The sequence below is a fragment of the Callospermophilus lateralis genome, chromosome X (assembly GCF_048772815.1).
Source record: "Callospermophilus lateralis isolate mCalLat2 chromosome X, mCalLat2.hap1, whole genome shotgun sequence".
Classification (NCBI taxonomy): domain Eukaryota; kingdom Metazoa; phylum Chordata; class Mammalia; order Rodentia; family Sciuridae; genus Callospermophilus; species Callospermophilus lateralis.
Genome location: NC_135325.1, coordinates 32,253,771 through 32,271,236, shown reverse-complemented (window position 1 = coordinate 32,271,236; position 17,466 = coordinate 32,253,771). Strand labels below are relative to the sequence as shown.

At 39.4% G+C, this 17,466-nt stretch overlaps 1 pseudogene; it reads right to left on the bottom strand.

The window, feature by feature from the left end:
- Nucleotides 1–15,737, bottom strand: part of LOC143639393 (large ribosomal subunit protein eL20 pseudogene) — a 68,980-nt pseudogene extending 53,243 nt beyond the window's left edge.
- Nucleotides 15,738–17,466: the final 1,729 nt, after the last annotated feature.

Sequence of the window (17,466 nt, the reverse complement as noted above, 5' to 3'; positions counted from 1 at the left end):
ATGCATACATTTCCCTTTATGGAGGTGATATAAGCTTCCATTTGTAAAACCATCTCCCTCCCCTTCACCAGGAAGAGAATTACTCCAGAGAAAACTCTTTGCACTTGTGATATATTTTATCTGTGTAATGACCTTATTAAACAATCTTTATTCACCATACATTTACTAGTCACTTTTCCATAATTTATTCCCTTCCATAGTTTACCTCCTCTGCAAGTGTCCCCCAAATCCTTTCCTTTGTCTAGCTTAAGTTGGTATATAGCTCCTGTTCAAACAGAATGAATTTGGGTCCACCTACTCCTGTGTCTTAAGAGGAACTTCTCCTTCTGAGAGAAGGAGGCTGGAGGGGCTATGGAAATCCCCACCCTGACAGGTGCCAAAGAAGATGGGAACAAAGGTTGCTTCCTGTCTTGTTCTAACACTGGCTAACTAAGTGTACATTTCCCACTTATTATCTGACTAACCTCCATCCTCTCCTTTGAAAGTTCTGCTAAGAGCTGCAAATCCTAGCTTGGTGGTAGAGTGCTTGCCTAGCATGCACAGGCCCTGTTTTCAGTCCCCACACTACAAAATAAATAATTTTTTTTTGCTAATTTTCAGGAATTTTGCAGATGGAACTTTTGAAACAATGAAGTTTTGTTTATCCTTCAAAGCAGATTTTGAATAGACCCTATTTTACTATCTATTTGTCTCCAGATATTTCTGGAGCAGAGAGAGTTATGGCCTAGCCTCTTTCTGCCTGGTAACACTTTAGGTACTCAGAAAATAATATTCTAAGATATGGTGCCTTGGCATACTGAGTTCTTTATTTCTCCTTTATTTTATTTCATTATAGTGCTGGGGATTGAACTCAGGGCTTTGTATGCTAGGCAAATGCACTAGTCCTGAGCCACATTGCCAACCCCTAAGTTCTTTGAATTAAATGAGATTGTAAGGCCTCAGAAAGAGCCTCAGAAGCAAGGTCTCTCTGACCTTCTCTGGCCCTTCTCTCCTGAAGCAAGTACCAGAAACTAAAATTCTTCTTCCTCAAGGTGGGTTATAGAATTAGAAGCCCTCTTCCCCAAAGCACTGGAAAGGTTACTCTCTTCCTTCATCCTTGAAGTTCCTTATTCTAGAGGGGTCCTCTCTATACACAGGAAGAATAAAAGCTACACAGAGAGGCTAAGAAGAATCTGAACAGATAGGCCTCAATGGGTTCCTCTCTCTATTACATGAGACCATACCCTTTTATCAAGTTACAAGGCTGTCCATTCTTCATTGAATCTAAGCATAAAAATGGATACTTCTGCCCTGGGACTTTAACCCTTTAATCCGAAGTCATCTGTGTCATGTAAAATTTTGATTAAATAAATTTATTGAGGTTTTCTCTTGTTAACTGTCCTTCATTATGGGGTGTTGGTTGTGACCCTTATGATAGACAAGGGGGTCATATCCCCAACACCCCAAATTCTAACAACCTCCTTGAGTCAACTTTCTTGGTGAACTCCTGTGCATATGTATGTAAATAAATCTGTTTTTTCCTCCTGTTAATCTTCTATCAGTTTGACTTGTGGGCCCCAGCAACTGAAGTGGGCTTCTAGAAGTGGCTTAGAGATTCAGAGACCATGGCAGATAGGATATCTTTCCCTGTTTGAGTGGAAGACTCAGTGGCCTATAGGAGTCAAAAGCAAGGATGGAGCTCCAGGAATGGCCTGAGAAAGAGAGCCCCCAATTTAGTATCTTTTTAGGGGGGCTACCAGGGATTGAACTCAGGTGCACTCAATCACTGAGCCACATCCCCAGCCCAATTTTGTATTTTATTTAGAGACAAGTCCTCGCTGAGTTGCTTAGTGCCTCACTGTTGCTGACACTGGCTTTGAATTTGAGATTCTCCTGCCTCAGCCTCCCCAGCAGATGGGATTACAGGCATGTGCTACCTTGCCCAGCCCAAATGTAGTATTTTGAGTCTTGAAAAGAGGCTAAAGGAGAGTAGAAGAGGGAGAAAGAAGTCATATGATATGACCCTCCTCTTGTGCCTTTATTTCCTGGGAGTTTTTCATTGACATCTGTGGCCTGCTGCTCTGTATCCTCTGCAAAGGAAAGATGAAACCTACTACTACATAGGTGACGGGGCTCAGGATGGGGTACCCCTTAATATGGCACTTTGATACATTGAAGAAAATGGCAGAAGCAGAAAGTCACTGTCACTTTTCCCATGCTTCTACCCTGAAGCAAGTCATAAGACCTTCATATGAGTGGTGCTCTCTTTAGATCCAGAGGAAAGGAAGGAATACCCCTATCTCCAAAGACACAGGGACACAGAAAACCCTCAACAAACAGGTCTTAATAAGCCCTCTCTGCAGATGAGTCCCAGTAGATTTTCTTTGCCCTATCATATTTCTCCATTACTGTCTACTATTCCTCACATCTAGCATAAAAATATTCAAGTTTACCTGTTTCTTTTGGTCTTTTCCATATGAAGGCTCTCCTGTCCTGTAAAACTTAAATTTGTCCTGTAAATAAATTTCTATGATGTTCTCTTGCTAACATGTTTTTTGTTAAAAGGCCTTGGCTATGAACCTAGGATAAGTCCAGAAAAAAGGTATTTTTCCCTGCCTAGATGGGTCTAGATGCAATCGCCACCATTGTAGTACTTTAGTAGCCTTTGACTGCTCAGAAGAAGAGTTATAAGATTTGTCTCACCCATGTCTATTCAACATGTGTTTTAGCTTTATGCTGAAAGAACAGTGATTTTTATTTTTTTTAATTTATTTTATTTTGTTTTTTTCATCTTTCATACATTTGATTCAAGTGAGTTATGAACTTCCATTTTTACCCCAAATACAAATTGCAGAATCACATCAGTTACACATTCACAATGTTTACATAATGCCATATTAGTGACTGTTTTATTCTGCTGCCTTTCCTATCCCCTACTATCCCCCCTCCCCTCCCCTCCCATCTTCCCTTTCTACCTCATCTGTTGTTGTTCAGTTCTCTCCCTTCCCCACCCCTTTCCCCTCACAACCTCTTATATGTGATTTCGTATATTCTCCATAGAGGCCCATTTAGCATGATGCTTATTCTGAAAGATAGAAAGTAAGACTCTCAATGGTCATGTGTGCAAGTATACATAACAAACCTTATAAACAACTCCAAGGATCACTGCTTCATGCCTTCCTTGCATTGCCTTACTAAGTCTCAGAAATTCAGAATATTCCCTAGATACAGGCATACTCATTTTTTCTGAAAATTCATTTTTCCTTTCTCCCACATGGAACTTCTTAGACAAAGTGACCATATACCAGTAACTATAAAGTCATGGTCAGTTAAAGAAAATAACTTCTCCATCCCAAATCTCCAGGGCTAATCACACAAATCCAGGGACTCTGAGCTGTCAGAGGGAGGCGGTAGGCTAATTTCTCAGTAAAACCAAGCAAAGAGAGCCATCATTAGGAGAACCATACCTATCATTGACTTTTATGTTTGCAATTCAATTCTATGAATCAAAAAAGTGATGTTCCCACTGGTTCTATATAGCAGGTGATAAACCACAGCATTGTTAGCCACAGCTTTTTTCTCTGTGAGTAGTGGCCTTCTAAGAAAGTGCATATTTGGAGTTTTGCAATACCTGACAGGTTGTAAATAAGAGTTTTTCTCTTGCGAAACAAAAGTGAAGCAAGAAATCTCTATATCTTTTAAAAATTGTTTTTTGGTGCTGGGGATTGAACTCAGTGCTTTGTGCATGCTAAACACACACACACTACCATTGAGCTTCACCCCCATCTTTTCTTTTCTTTTTTCTTTTTGAGACTAGGTCTCAGAGTGTCGCTATGTTGCCCAGGAGGAACCTCTGGGCTCAAGTAATCCTCCCACCTCAGGCTTCTGAGTGTCTGGATCTAAAGGTATACACCACTGCGCCTGACTCATCTGGAACATTTCTGAGGGTTACATTTTTACCATCATGACCAGTTATTCTATAACTAACTTTAATTTCTATGGTTTATTTTAAGGAAACATATATAAAAATATCCAATTTTGATTACAAACTACCTCCTGAGAATTATCTCTAATGTCTGTATTAATTTTCCTCTGAATATTTATATAGCTAGGATGTTCGAAAACTTGGAAATCAACTCTCATGGCATAAACAATTTTCTCTGACACTTTCCATGTTAACCTGTGGTGCCTGATTGTCAACTCTGATATAAATCTAGAGTATTCTCTTCTCCCATATGATATTTTTGACTCCGTTTTACTATAACTCTCCATGTATATACTCTATTTTCCTATATTGAGTCCAATTCCAACACAATAAGGGAAAATCACAGGGTAGCAGAGAGGAAAGGCCATTGCTTTTCTTCCATGAAGACTTTCCATCCAATTCCATCTCCCTGTTCTGCAGATATTATTCTGCATTGAGGGAATACTAACACTCACAATCTGATCTCCTGGGTGTAATTCATAATAACTTCATACTGGTGCCTTTTTTTCAGCACTGGGAATTGAACCCAGGGGTGCCCTACCAGTGAGCTACTTTCCCAGTCCTTTTAATTTGATTTTTTAAAAAAATTTTGAAACAGGGTCCCACTAAGTTGCTGAGCTTGGCCTCAAACTTGCAATCCTTCTGCCTTAGCCTCCTGAGTCACTGGGATTATAGGGATGTGCCACTATGTCCCACAGGCTGGTGCCCTTAGGAAAAGAAAAAAACTCAAAGAAGCAAAATGACAAATCAAGGTTTAGTTCATGTGTATCACATTATCAAAGGCTGCCTTACCCTTATTCTTGAAACATAGAGATGAGTTTGTCATGTTTTACAGACCTGCCTCAGAGCTCTATCTAGTTTTCTGTTGTCACTCAACCTGCTATAGCTGTGATGAAAACAGGTATCATGAATGTGTAAATACATTTGGGAACCAAAAGCAGACAAAAAATAAAGACTCCAAAAATTCAGAAAGACTCTCCAGATTCTGTCTGTCTTTCACCTTCTCATTTGTATACCTCCTGGTCTCTAGTGATTATCAAGGTGATTGAAGCCCCACGCTTCAGATTTTATCACAAAGCCAGTTTTCTTTGTGGGTGCCTTGATTCTGAAGATAGAGAATCATGAGATCAGATAAAGCCACGTGGAGGGCTGAAAGTTAGCTGGAATGACGCTCAGGGCACAGTTTATGCTGGTGGAGCATTTCCTGTGTGCCCTTTGAAACCTCTGAACTAAGCTCTACAAAGTGAGAGCCAAATTATTCTGTCTTTCCACTGCTTATCATCTTTTTTTGCCACCCCCACCTTTAATTGACTGAGCCAACATTGATTTATCAAAGCAAAAGCATTGCTCTGATTGAGTCATAAGTTATACTTTTACCTGACATTATCTGGCCCTTTAGAAATGAAAGCATAAAATAATAGAGGTTTTGTGTACAGGTCTATGCACATACACGCACATATGTGTGTCTTTCTGTTGGCTTCATTCATCATGCTCTCGAAACTTCTGCTGTTTTTTCCTACTCTGCCCCACCCACCTTTGCTCATAGTAGTTTTCTAAAGAATTATGATTTTTCATGAGCCAATAGGTCAGTTTTCAAATTGAATTCTGTTAACATCAATTACAAATGCTTGTTTTACTGAGGTTCCTCTTTCCAAAACTTTGTTTTAGGTCAGAACTTTTATTTCTCTTTAGAAAGTCAGTGTAGCAAGAGGAAACTGAAACTGATCTCTGGGTGTGTGTTGGTGCTAATTTGCTATACAATCAAATAGGGATATAGGTCAATAAAAGTTGTCCTTTGATTTCTTGCTACAAAGGATTCATTGTAAATAAATTACTGGATAAGACATTACAACTTTGTAACTGCCCCTTGCAAACAGTGCCCTGTACCTCCCTTTAGCATAAGTGATACATCTGGTTTCAGCTTGCCTGGATTTTATTTCAATGATTTGTTTATTTTTGAAAATAGATACCAATAATATACTTTCATCTGGCTGGGGTGTCTCCATAGAAAGAACTCAGGTAAAAAAGTGGCCTTAAAAACAATAGCAGTAGCAGCAACCCAAACTTAGCAAATGGATGTTATAAAACCAAACAAGGCCAATATTCGTATAGATAACCATTTGAGTTAATGCCTGTTATTATGTGTCTAGCACTGGTCAAGACATTGTAAAGGTATGATCAATGAACTCAAGATGCTTATGCTCCTGTTATGGGAAGAAAGTATTAAAGTAAATAATTTCCATTAAAATGAGAATAAAGATTTCTATCTTAAGAGCATGGCATTTTTCATAATATATTCCAACTAATATATTATGGTTGGAAATGATACATTATCACAGGAGGTGGAGTAGAATAGAGTAGGACAATAGTAGTTGTGGCTAGAAATTTGGCAGGATTCAAATATTGAAAGAGATTTAGATGTCAAGCAAAATAGTTTTAATCTTATTTTGTGGACAATGGGCAATTAACTTTAAAAAAAAATTTTTAGTTGTAGTTGGACACAATGCCTTTATTTTTAATTTATTTTTATGTGGTTCTGAGGATCGAATCCAGGGCCTCACACATGCTAGGCGAGCCCTCTACCACTGAGCCACAGCACAGCCTGGCAACTAACTTTTGAAGGACTTTTGAGTAGGAGAATGACATGATTTGCATTTTAGAAAAATAACTGTGGTCGTGGATTGAAGAACATAAAGGTATTGAAGGTTATAAAGAACTCTTCATTTTAGAGGAGAGGGTATAGCTCGGTGGTAGAGTATCTGCTTAGGATACACAAGGCCCTGGCTTCAATCCTCAGCACCAAAATAAAACAAAACTTCATTTGTGAAGTTAAACCTCCATTGAGGTTAGCAGATACTAACTAAGTCCATTAAAATTCTGTAATTAAAAAATAATTTTAAAAGAATACTTCTACCATCTCTCTCTCACTCAATGGAGATGTGTTTCCTTTTACTGATAAATGTATCATTTGTACAACCAATGCAGAGCAACCACTTGAAAAAGTCATTGTTTAAAGTCTCAGGACCAGGGCTAGGGTTGTGGCTCAGTGGTAGAGCCCTTGCCTCACATGCATGAGGCACTGGGTTTGATCCTCAGCACCACATTAAACAATAAATAAATAAATAAATAAAACAAAAATATTGTGTCCATTTACAACTAAAAACAATTAAAAAAAATAAAGTCACAGGACCTATCTGGGACCTATTTGTCACAACTAACAACCCATGGTGCAGAGGATTTTGAGCCTATCTCAACTGAGTGATCATGCCCTTGACCATCTATTTCTGGTTTCTTCTGGTGGGTCAGTATCCAAAGCGTTCCTCCTATGACCTGTCTTGTGAGACTGGAGGACAGACTACAACCCAAAAGATACAACCTCCAAGTAGCTTGAGTGTCAAAACAAATTAAAAAAGAAAAACTTTCTCTTTCTTTCTTCTTTTTCTTCCTTCCTTCTTCCCTTTCTTTTGTCAGGAAGGAAAAAGCTTTCCTCTCTCCCCTTAGGTTCAATACTTGGGTCTTATGAATTAAACAACAAAAGACAAATTAACAAAGGAAAATGTACGATTGGCATTTGGTGTGTTTATATGCACTGCAGTCTACAGAAAATAAGGGGCCTTATGTATCATTCTAACAAAGGGCAATAAATTGAGGCGAAGTCAATAGAAAATAGATGGGAAACTAATGAAAGACTACAATTATTTTAGTAAGGTATATTTATGCAGAGTTGTCTTAGTGTTGACCGCTCATCTGTAGTGATAAGGATTGCTTTTCTCTTCCTGATAGAGAGAGGGCACCTCTGTCACAAGAAATTTATATCCTGCCTCTTGAAAGATAAGGAGATGGCAGAAAACTTCCTGCATCTGTGGATTCTCAATTGCTTTTCAGCTCAAAATAATCCTTATTCCAAAGTGGCATACTTTGGGGTGGCATATTCTGGTCCCCTTCACTTTAAATTTTATTTTTTTAAAATATCTGGGTGGGGGTGAGTTGTTGAGAAGGTGTAGATCACTAAATCACCAACATAAGTGATTTACATTCCATAAAGACTATTTCTCATATCCTATTTAGATGACATCCTTGCAGAATCTATACAGCTTACTATCATAGTTAGCTTTCAATTACAGGCTACTCACTTAAGCCAAGTTGATAATATAATAAGTGATAATGCATATGAAAGCATTTATAATCCATAAGTGCTTAGAAAATATGAATAATATATGACTTCAGTTTTTATGTTATTGAGATCAATCTTTCAAAAGTGATTTCTCTGCTGTTTCCTATAAAGGCAGTGCTACCCCCTTCCCTCTGCCTATCCTCACTCCTCACTGTGGGTCATGGGGGAAAGTTGGAGTAAGAGAACAGACTTTTTCTGGTTCACAGTGGAAATCAAAAGTGATCCTGATGTTACTCTCATTTGTTTTTCTTTCTTTCCTTTTTTTTTTTTTTGTACCGGTATTGAAGCCAGGGGGCGCTTAACCGCTGAGCCACATCACCCCGCCCCCTTCTTTTTAATTTTGAGACAAATTCTCGCTAAGTTACTTAGGGTCTTGCTAAATTGTCCAGGCTTGCTTTGAATTTGCAATCCTCCTGCCTCAGCCTCCAAAGGTACTGGGATCACAGGGATGCACCACGGCTCCCGGCTTCTCATTTGTTTTTACTGATTTATGTTTTTGCAGTACTGGGGTTGAACTCAGGGTGCTCTAACATTGAGCTACATCCCTAGCCTTTTTATTTTTATTTTGACATGGGGTCTTGCTAAATTGCACAGGCTGACCTCGAATTTATGATCCTCTTGGCTCTGCCTCCCAAGTTTTCTTATTTGCCTAGATCTACACTGCAATGGGCATGCATATATATGTAACACACTCCCAGTCAACAATTCATCACTGGATTACAGCAGTAACCTTAAATCTGTTATGCTATGGGTTGGATCTGAAATGTCCCCCAAAAGCTCATGTGTTGAAGGTTTGGTCCCAATGCAGCAATTTCCAGAGTTGGGGCTTTTAGGAAGCAATTGATTGGATCATGAGGGCTCTGTCCCCATCAATGGATTGATCCATTGATGGATTCCTAGTTGAACAGGATATTGGGAAGTGGTAGAAACTGTAGGTGAGGCATGTTTGGGGGAAGTAGGTCACTGGGGGGTGTGCCCTGGAAGGGTATATCTTATTCTTCTTCTTTCTGATTCCCAGCCATCATGCCATGAGCAGCTTTGCTCTGCCACATCCTTTCACCGTGATGCTCTGCCTCACCACAGGTGCAGAAACAATGAAGCTAGCTGATCACTGACTGAAGCTTCTGAAACTGTGAGCCCAAATACATCTTTCCTCCTTTGTTTTTCTTAGGTATTTTGTTGCAGTGGTGGAAAGCTGACTAACACATAATCTAATCTGTGAAAGAGCACATCATTCAGAAACTTCCATTCTTTATTATTATTAACAAAGGACTTGTGACTCATCTCATAAGTGACCCCCAGCAACACCTGTGACGGTGACTAACTGTTCCTTCCTTCACTTTGTGATCAAGCAACAGAATTGTTCTGTCTTCCTTTGCATTGACTCCAGTTCCAGGAAGCTTCCAGTTCCTTTCTATTCAATAGGGTTTTATTCAATTCCACAGACATTAAATACATAATATGCTCAGATCCTCAGATGGGTTTAAGGGACACAGACATGAAGCATCTTCTACTTTCTGGATGCTCACAACAGAGTGGCAACTTTCTTCCAAAATGTTCTCTCTAACTCCCTTTATCCTTCTTTCATTGGTCCCTTTGAACTGGTTCAAGGTTTCTGTCTGTCCTCTACCACTGAGGTCCCAGCAAGGCTTGCAGGAGGCCTTTCAGAGGTATCTGAGATTCTCTTTGTTCTCATAGCCCTGTGTTTGTTTATTTATTTATGTTTTGGCAGTGCTGGGGATGGAACCCAGGTACGTATGCTAGGCAAGCATTCTACCACTGAGATATATCCCCAGGCCCCTCTCATAGACCCTTGGATTTACATTTACTGAGACATGTTGTATTGCATCTTTGTCTATATGCCAGGTACTATGATCTTAATTCTGTTTAATCCTCACAACCCAATGAAGTAGGTGCAGCTGTAGAAACTAAAGTTAAAACAGTCCAGTAGCTTGTCCAAGTTCATATAAGCAGTATTAGAAGAACTCTCGCCTGAATAGGCAGTTTGACTCCAGAATCTTTGTACTATTCCAAGAGTAAAGTAAAACTTGGTACCCATGGTCCATGATCATCAACATATATGTAGCATTTAAGCAAATATGCAATTTGTACCTAATCATTTGAAGACATTTCCGATTCCGCATAGTCATTACCCTGGGTTTTAAGAATATACCTCCTCAAGGTGCACCAGGCTACTAGTCTGATTGGTTGAGCACATTTCCCATGAAGTCCTTCAACCTGTTGATGGCACAGGGCCCCATGCCAGAGCCCACACAGAGACTTGAAGCATGGATCAGAGCCCCAGAATCTGAGCAAAACCTGTCATGGAGAAACAGCCTCCAGGTGTATATAAGGAAGCTTTGTCTTGTTTTGTGTCTGTTATGAGAACCAAAGGTTGCCTGCTCCACCAAGATGAAATCAACGAGAGGAGGATATTTCACAGATGGAGACATCAGTATTAGCTGTGTGGTTAATCTGTAGCATCTGCCACCTGTGACCCTTCATGGAGCGTTGAATCCTGTAAATACAAATGGGTTTTTCAATCCACTTTGCATTTAAAATTGCCCAGATCTGGAAGAAATTGGCGGTTACCATGGTAGCCAGCCTACATAGCAGAAAAAATTGTTAATGTATTATTTTCTTTCCATTGGTTTCAATTAATAACTCATGGGGAGCTTCTACAGACCCTGAATATGCAGAGATTCGCAGGCTAAGAACTGAGCACATAATCTCCCTCTCAACTATGAAAGGGTAAGGCGAAGGTTTAGAATGGTCAGGCAGGGGACCTGGACTTCTCCACATTTCTGGTGCAAATAGTATTAAGATGTAATCAGAGGTAGAAAAAAAACCCAAAGGAATATAAACCTGCCATGTGTTCAGAAGTACTCATGCAAGCATGCATGAGGTTCAGGGTTTGATTCCCCAGCACCAAATAAATAAAAACCAAGAGTACTCACACATACTCAAAAAGATAGGCTCAGTGTTAGAAGAAGCAGGGTTTATCTTCCTGAGCAAAACTATCTGCATTTAGATCCTTTTCCCCCTGTACTACCTGCTTTTCTATTAAGTGGCTATTTTCAAATGTACCATCTTAAGTCCTTTTTTTAAAAAAAGCTATATGGAATCTTTAAAATTCATCTTATTTTGGTTTTTGGTACTGAGGATTGAATCCAGGGGTGCTTTATCAGTGAGCACCCATTCCTTTTTAATTTTTATTTTGAGAGAAGTTCTTGCTAAATTGTTGAGGCTGGTCTCAAATTTGTGATACTCCTACCTCAGTCTCCAAGTGGCTGGGATAACAGGTGTGTGCCACCATGCCCAGAGAGGTGTTTTTTTTAAGTGGTTAATCTAGGAACTATAACACAAATCTTAGTTTATTACATTGCATTTAAGATTTTTCTCCTAAGTTAATTCTAGTAAACCAGGGCTCTTTTCTGTCCTTTTTCTTTGTGTTGTGGTACAGGAAAGAATTTAACTTTCCCCCGAGAGACTTTTGGTCTTTGACCTTGACTTCTAGGAGGTAATGTCTAAATCCATGGAATGTCATGCTTGAGAGAATTTTTAAATTTAGGCTGGGGGCTGGTCATGCTAGAAAGTCTAGTGATGTGCTTTAAGGTGGAAGCAGTATTAGTTTGACCTCCTGGAGGTACTGGAAATTGTCATTAGCTAGGTGGGCACTCAATGGTGCCTATGTATTGATTTCCCAATAAGGACTCTGGCCACCAAGTTTCAGGGTGAGCTTTCCAGGATGGTGCTAATTTATGTGTGTGTTATACATCAATGAAGGGGAAGTAACACTGTTCATGGCTCTATAGAAAGAAGACAACAGAAGTTTGCATTTGAAACTTTCCAAACTGGCTCTATGCACTTTGTTTCTTGGCTAATTTTGATCTGTGTGCTTTCCTTGTACTAAGCCATAAGTATAACAGATTTGGTGAATTCTGTGAATCTATGTAGTGAATTTCAAACCTGGCAGTGTTTGTGGGAAACCCCCAAACTTGCAATCGATGTCAGAAGTAAGGGTGGTTCTTTCCAGTTGAGGCCTGTAATTCCAGTGGTTTGGGAGGCTGAGACAGGAGGATCACAAGTTCAAAGCCAGCCTCAGCAAAAGTGAGATGCTAAGCAACTCAGTGAGACAAAATAGGGTACAAAATAGGGTTGGGGATGTGGCTCAGTGGTCGAGAGTCCCTGAGTTCAATCCCTGGTACCTCCCCCCAAAAAGAGGGTGGTTCTTGTGTGTATGACTTGTTCTAACTATACCAGTGGCTACTTTCTATCTTTTGTATTTGTACACATCACATACCAATAGTTACAACCCAAATAATTAGTATTATAATTATTGCACATGTAATCTCATCTTTTTTTTTAAAGAGAGAGTGAGAGACGAGAGAGAGAGAATTTTTTTTTAATATTTATTTTTTTTAGTTATTGGTGGACACGACATCTTTGTTTGTATGTGGTGCTGAGAATCAAACCCGGGCCGCACGCATGCCAGGCGAGCGCGCTACCACTTGAGCCACATCCCCAGCCCCTGTAATCTCATCTTTTAATAAAAGTCAGAAAAGTAAAGACAGTTTATATTTATGAAGCATTTTGTATTGGTCTATTTGTTCAGCATTCCTGGTACTTTTCATTCCTTCCTATAGCTTTGAGTTAATCCTCCGGTGTGGCTTCCTTGTTTCTATATAACTTCTTATCCTTCTCCTTCCTTTGTCCTGTGATTGTCATATTATGTATCATCTCTCTGCATATTGTAATATTTAATTATTGTTTTATGCTATTATTTTTCAAACATGTTCAGAGAACAAAAGAGAAGTGGAAAAGCTATATAATTATCTTTAAAATAATTACAACATAATTATCTTTACCAGTGCTTTTTTTTTATTACTGTCTTCTGTCATTTCCTTTTAGTCTGAAGAACTTCCTTTAGCAGTTTTTAGAAGGCAAAACTGCTAGCAACAAATTCTCTTGGTCTCTATTTATCTGGTGATGTCTGTTTCACTTTTGTGTTTGAAAGACAGTTTTGCTGCATATAGGATTCTTTGTTGACAGATTTCTTTTCCTCTCTGCACTTTGTGTCTTCCCCCCCTTTTGGGCTCCTTTATTTGTGATGAGAGGTGGGTTATGAATGCTATTGTGATTCCCTTGTATGTCATGAATCATTTTCTCTGGTTGCCTTTAAGATTTTCTTTGTCTTTGCTTTTGACTATGATGTATTTAGGTGTGCATCCTACTCAGAGTTCACTGACTTTCTTGGATGAGTTTCATCATTGAAAATTGGATGTTTTCATCAAATTTGGGAAAATTTTAAACATTTCTTCAAGTATTTGTGTGCCTCTTTCTCTTTCTCCTTCCTTTCTTTTTTTAAATTTTTTTTTAATATTTATTTTTTAGTTCTCGGCAGACACAACATCTTTGTTTGTATGTGGTGCTGAGGATCCAACCTGGGCCGCACGCATGCCAGGTGAGCGCGCTACCGCTTGAGCCACATCCCCAGCCCTCTCCTTCCTTTCTAACATTGCCATTTTTCATATTTTGGTGTACTTAATGGTGTCTCACATGTCTTTGAGGTTCTATTCATTTTCCTTTTTCTTTATGTTATTTAGATTGTATAATCTCTTTTCATCTATCTTCAATCTTCCAGATTCCTACTTCTATCACTTAAATTTACTGTTTTGTCCTTTAAGTAACTTTTTAAATTTAGTTATTGTACTTTTCAATGCTATATTTTCTTTTTTCTTCCTCCCTCTCTCCCTCTCTCCTTTTCTCTCTTCCTTTCTTCCCCCTTCCCATCTCTCCTTCCTTCCTCCCTTCTTTCCTTCCTTCCTCTCTCCCTACCCCACTTCTTTCTGTCCTGGGGATGGAAACTAGGGACTAGGCAAGTATCCTATAACTGAGCCACATTCCTAGCCCCCCATGTTATATTTTCCCTTTGGTTCCTTTAAAAACATTTGTCTCTTTACTGGTAGTCTTTATTTCCTTAAGCATGTTTTCTTTGTTAGGTTTTCTTTGTTTGGTACTAGGAATTGAACTCAGAGAGGCTTTGCCACTGAGCCACATCCCCAGTCCTTTTTATTTTTTATTTAGAGACAGGGTCTTACTGAGTTGCTTAGGGCCTCCCTAAATTGCTGAGGCTGGCTTTGAACTTGCAATCCTCCTGCCTCAGCCTCTGAGTCACTGGGATGACAGGTGTGTACCACTGCACCCAGCTGATTTGGTATTTTTTTAAAAAAAATTTTTTTAGTTGTAGATGGACACAATACCTTTATTTTATTTATTTATTTTTATGTGGTGCTGAGGATTGAACCCAGCACCACACATGTGCTAGGTGAGTGCTCTACCACTGAGCCACAACCCCGGCCCCTGGTTTGGTGTTTTGAACATAGTTATAATTGCTGTTTAAAGTCTTTTTCTGTGAAGTCCAATATCTTGGCTCCCTCAGTGGCAGTTCCAATTGCCTGGTTTTTCCTGTGTATGGGTCAGTTTCCTGTTTCTTTGCTTGGTTCAGGACAGGCCATGGTAGAAAGTCTAACAATATGACTTAGGGTGGGATCTTTGTTCATTTTTGGGAAGTTGGACATTCAGGGAATATATTCCCTGAATTTTAATTTCCCTGTTCCTCATTTTTCCCATTCAGGCTTCTTGTTGATGTTGCTATATTTTGTTTATTGGCTTGCTGATTTATTTAGTCACTTACTTGAGCTAATTCTATGAAATCTTTTCTTCTGCAATGTGCAGCTTATGATGTGACTGCTCAGTTGTTTTTTTTTTTTTGTTGTTGTTGTTCTTATTTTAAGCTTGGCTTAATAACTTACATGTTAGTCTATAATAGGCCAGGGGTTATGCTTATGTCCCTTTGCTGTTAGATCTATGTGTGGCTTGGGAACTACTTTCAAAGTGCAGATGATTTACAAGTATGTTCTAAATTTACAAGTATGTTTGTGTTTTCAGGAACTGGGAGCTCACCAGTAGTTTCTCTGGGTAATCCCAATAGTGCAGTTTCATGCCTGGACACAGATTTCTGGAGCACCAGGTATGACTGTGACCTTAGTAGGTGTTTCTTTGTCTCTCCTCAGATCTGCATATTAAACTTCCATTTGGTCTGTCATCCTGTTTGCTTTTATTAATATTGCAGAGCTGATAGCTTTCTCTAATCATTAACCAGTATGATCTCTACTGTTTTCAACAGTGCACTCAAATTTCTCCACATTCTGTTCCAAATAAAGGTATCCCTCTCGGGCAAGGTCTCAGATCTACTCATCTTCATGGTTTCTTTCTTTCTTTCTTTTTGGAGGTAGGTACTAGGGATTGAACTCAGAGGCACTGGACCACTGAGATACATCCCCAACCCTATTTTGTATTTTATTTAGAGACAGGATCTCACTGAGTTGCTATTCCTCCTTGCTGAGGCTGGCTTTGAACTCGTGATCCTCCTGCCTCAACCTCCACTGGGATTACATGGGTGCACCACCATACCCGGTTCATCTTCATTGTTTCTAATGCCTCCACACCATAGAGATAGTTGGAGCTACAAAGGGACACAGAGAAGCTTCTGTTCTGCATGGCCTGCTTTTCCTTCCCAGAGTCAACCTTCTGCATGATAGATCTGGCCAGAGCTGTGGGGTGGAAGTGAAATGGGGGAAGGACTAGTCTTCCTTTTCCACCTCACCTAGAGTGGAATTACCACATTGTAGAAACAGAGCTGGAAGCTGAGAATTGCTGGTCTCCATAGGTAGCCGCATCCACCCAGGACAGATCTGCAGTAACATAGATATAGAGGGGCTGGTACAGCCTCTAGCTCATATGTTGCAGGCTTCCATTGTTTTTGATGGGATTTAGTAGATTTTCTTGAACTAATGTTTCTCAATTTATTGGGTGCCCATTTGGTCAATTCCCAGTGTCTTTAAATAGTTGTTTTTGACAGTTTTCTCTAGTGTTATCCCTGTTTCTCTGGGAAGATGATTTGTCAAACTCTTTATACAGAAGTCCCACTTTCTCTCCCAAGGTGTTTTGACAGCAACAGCTGAATACTTCCTGCTCTGTGAAAGCATCAATTTCATGAAATTTGGAGGAAAATGTAAGAATTCTTATGGAAGTTTGAAGGTTAGCTCTGTCTCATTGTATTCCTTGGTGAAGTATGCTGTTTGTATCCTTGACTGTGGAGCCCCAACAGATTTTTTGAGTGACCCCTAATATATTGGCCTTGCTTCTCTGCTACAAGTGTTTGGCAGAGTGAATAGAATTTGTGCATCTGTAGCTCAGAGAAACCTAACAACCTGATGACAAAAGATTGTCCATACCCTTTTATGGGGCCCTGCACTGCACCAAGTACAATGAGCAGACAAACTTAGGCCTCCGTGGCCCAATTCCATGGGTTTTACTCTCTTGTCACTGGCCTGGATTAATCACTCCAGTTACCTTTGGTCCAATAGGGATCACACAATCGATATTGGTATTGATTGTTTATGCCCCTGCTTATTTCGTGTCAGACTTTTGAGGGAGAAATGCTTATCTTATCTAGGAGACTATCTGGTAAATAATGGGAGTGGTAGAGCAGTTGGCCCTCCATATCTGCAGGTTCCACATCCTTGGATTCAACTGACCATGGATTGAAAATATTTGAAAAACAATTGCATCTGTTCTGAACATGTGCAGACTTTCCTTTCTTGTCATTATTCCCTAAATGATATAATATGACAACTATTTACATGGTACTTATATTAGGTTTTATAAGTATTCTAGAGACAATTTAAAGGATATGGGAAAGTGTGAATATGTTATATACAAATGCTACACCATTTTATATGAGACTTGCTTCAGTTTCTATCCTGGGATTTGGGCAACTGCCTGAGGTCTTAGAACCAATCCTTGCAGATATTGAGAGATGACTATATTTATGATAGTAGTAGCTAAAGCATAATACTAATACAACAACAACGACAGCAACAACAGTCTCCTGGATAAGCTAAGCATTTCTTCTTCAAAAGGGTTGCAAGTCTGACATGAAATAAGCAGAAGCATAAACAATCAACAAGAATATCTAAAGTTAAGTGTTATGACTCAGGAATGGTTCCAAACACTCTATTCATTTGTGTTCATTTTCTGTGTTAGTTTTCTGTTGCTGTGATAAAATACCTAAGGAAAAAACTTGAAGGAGCAAAGATTTATAGATTTGCTTTGGCTTATGGTTTCAGTTCATGGTCACTTGGACTCATCACATTGGACCTTTGGCAAGGCAAAACATCATGGGGGGGAATATTGGGTGGAGCAGAGGTGGTAACCTTATGGTGGCCAGGAAGGAGGGTTGAGGAGGAAGGGGCTGTGGACA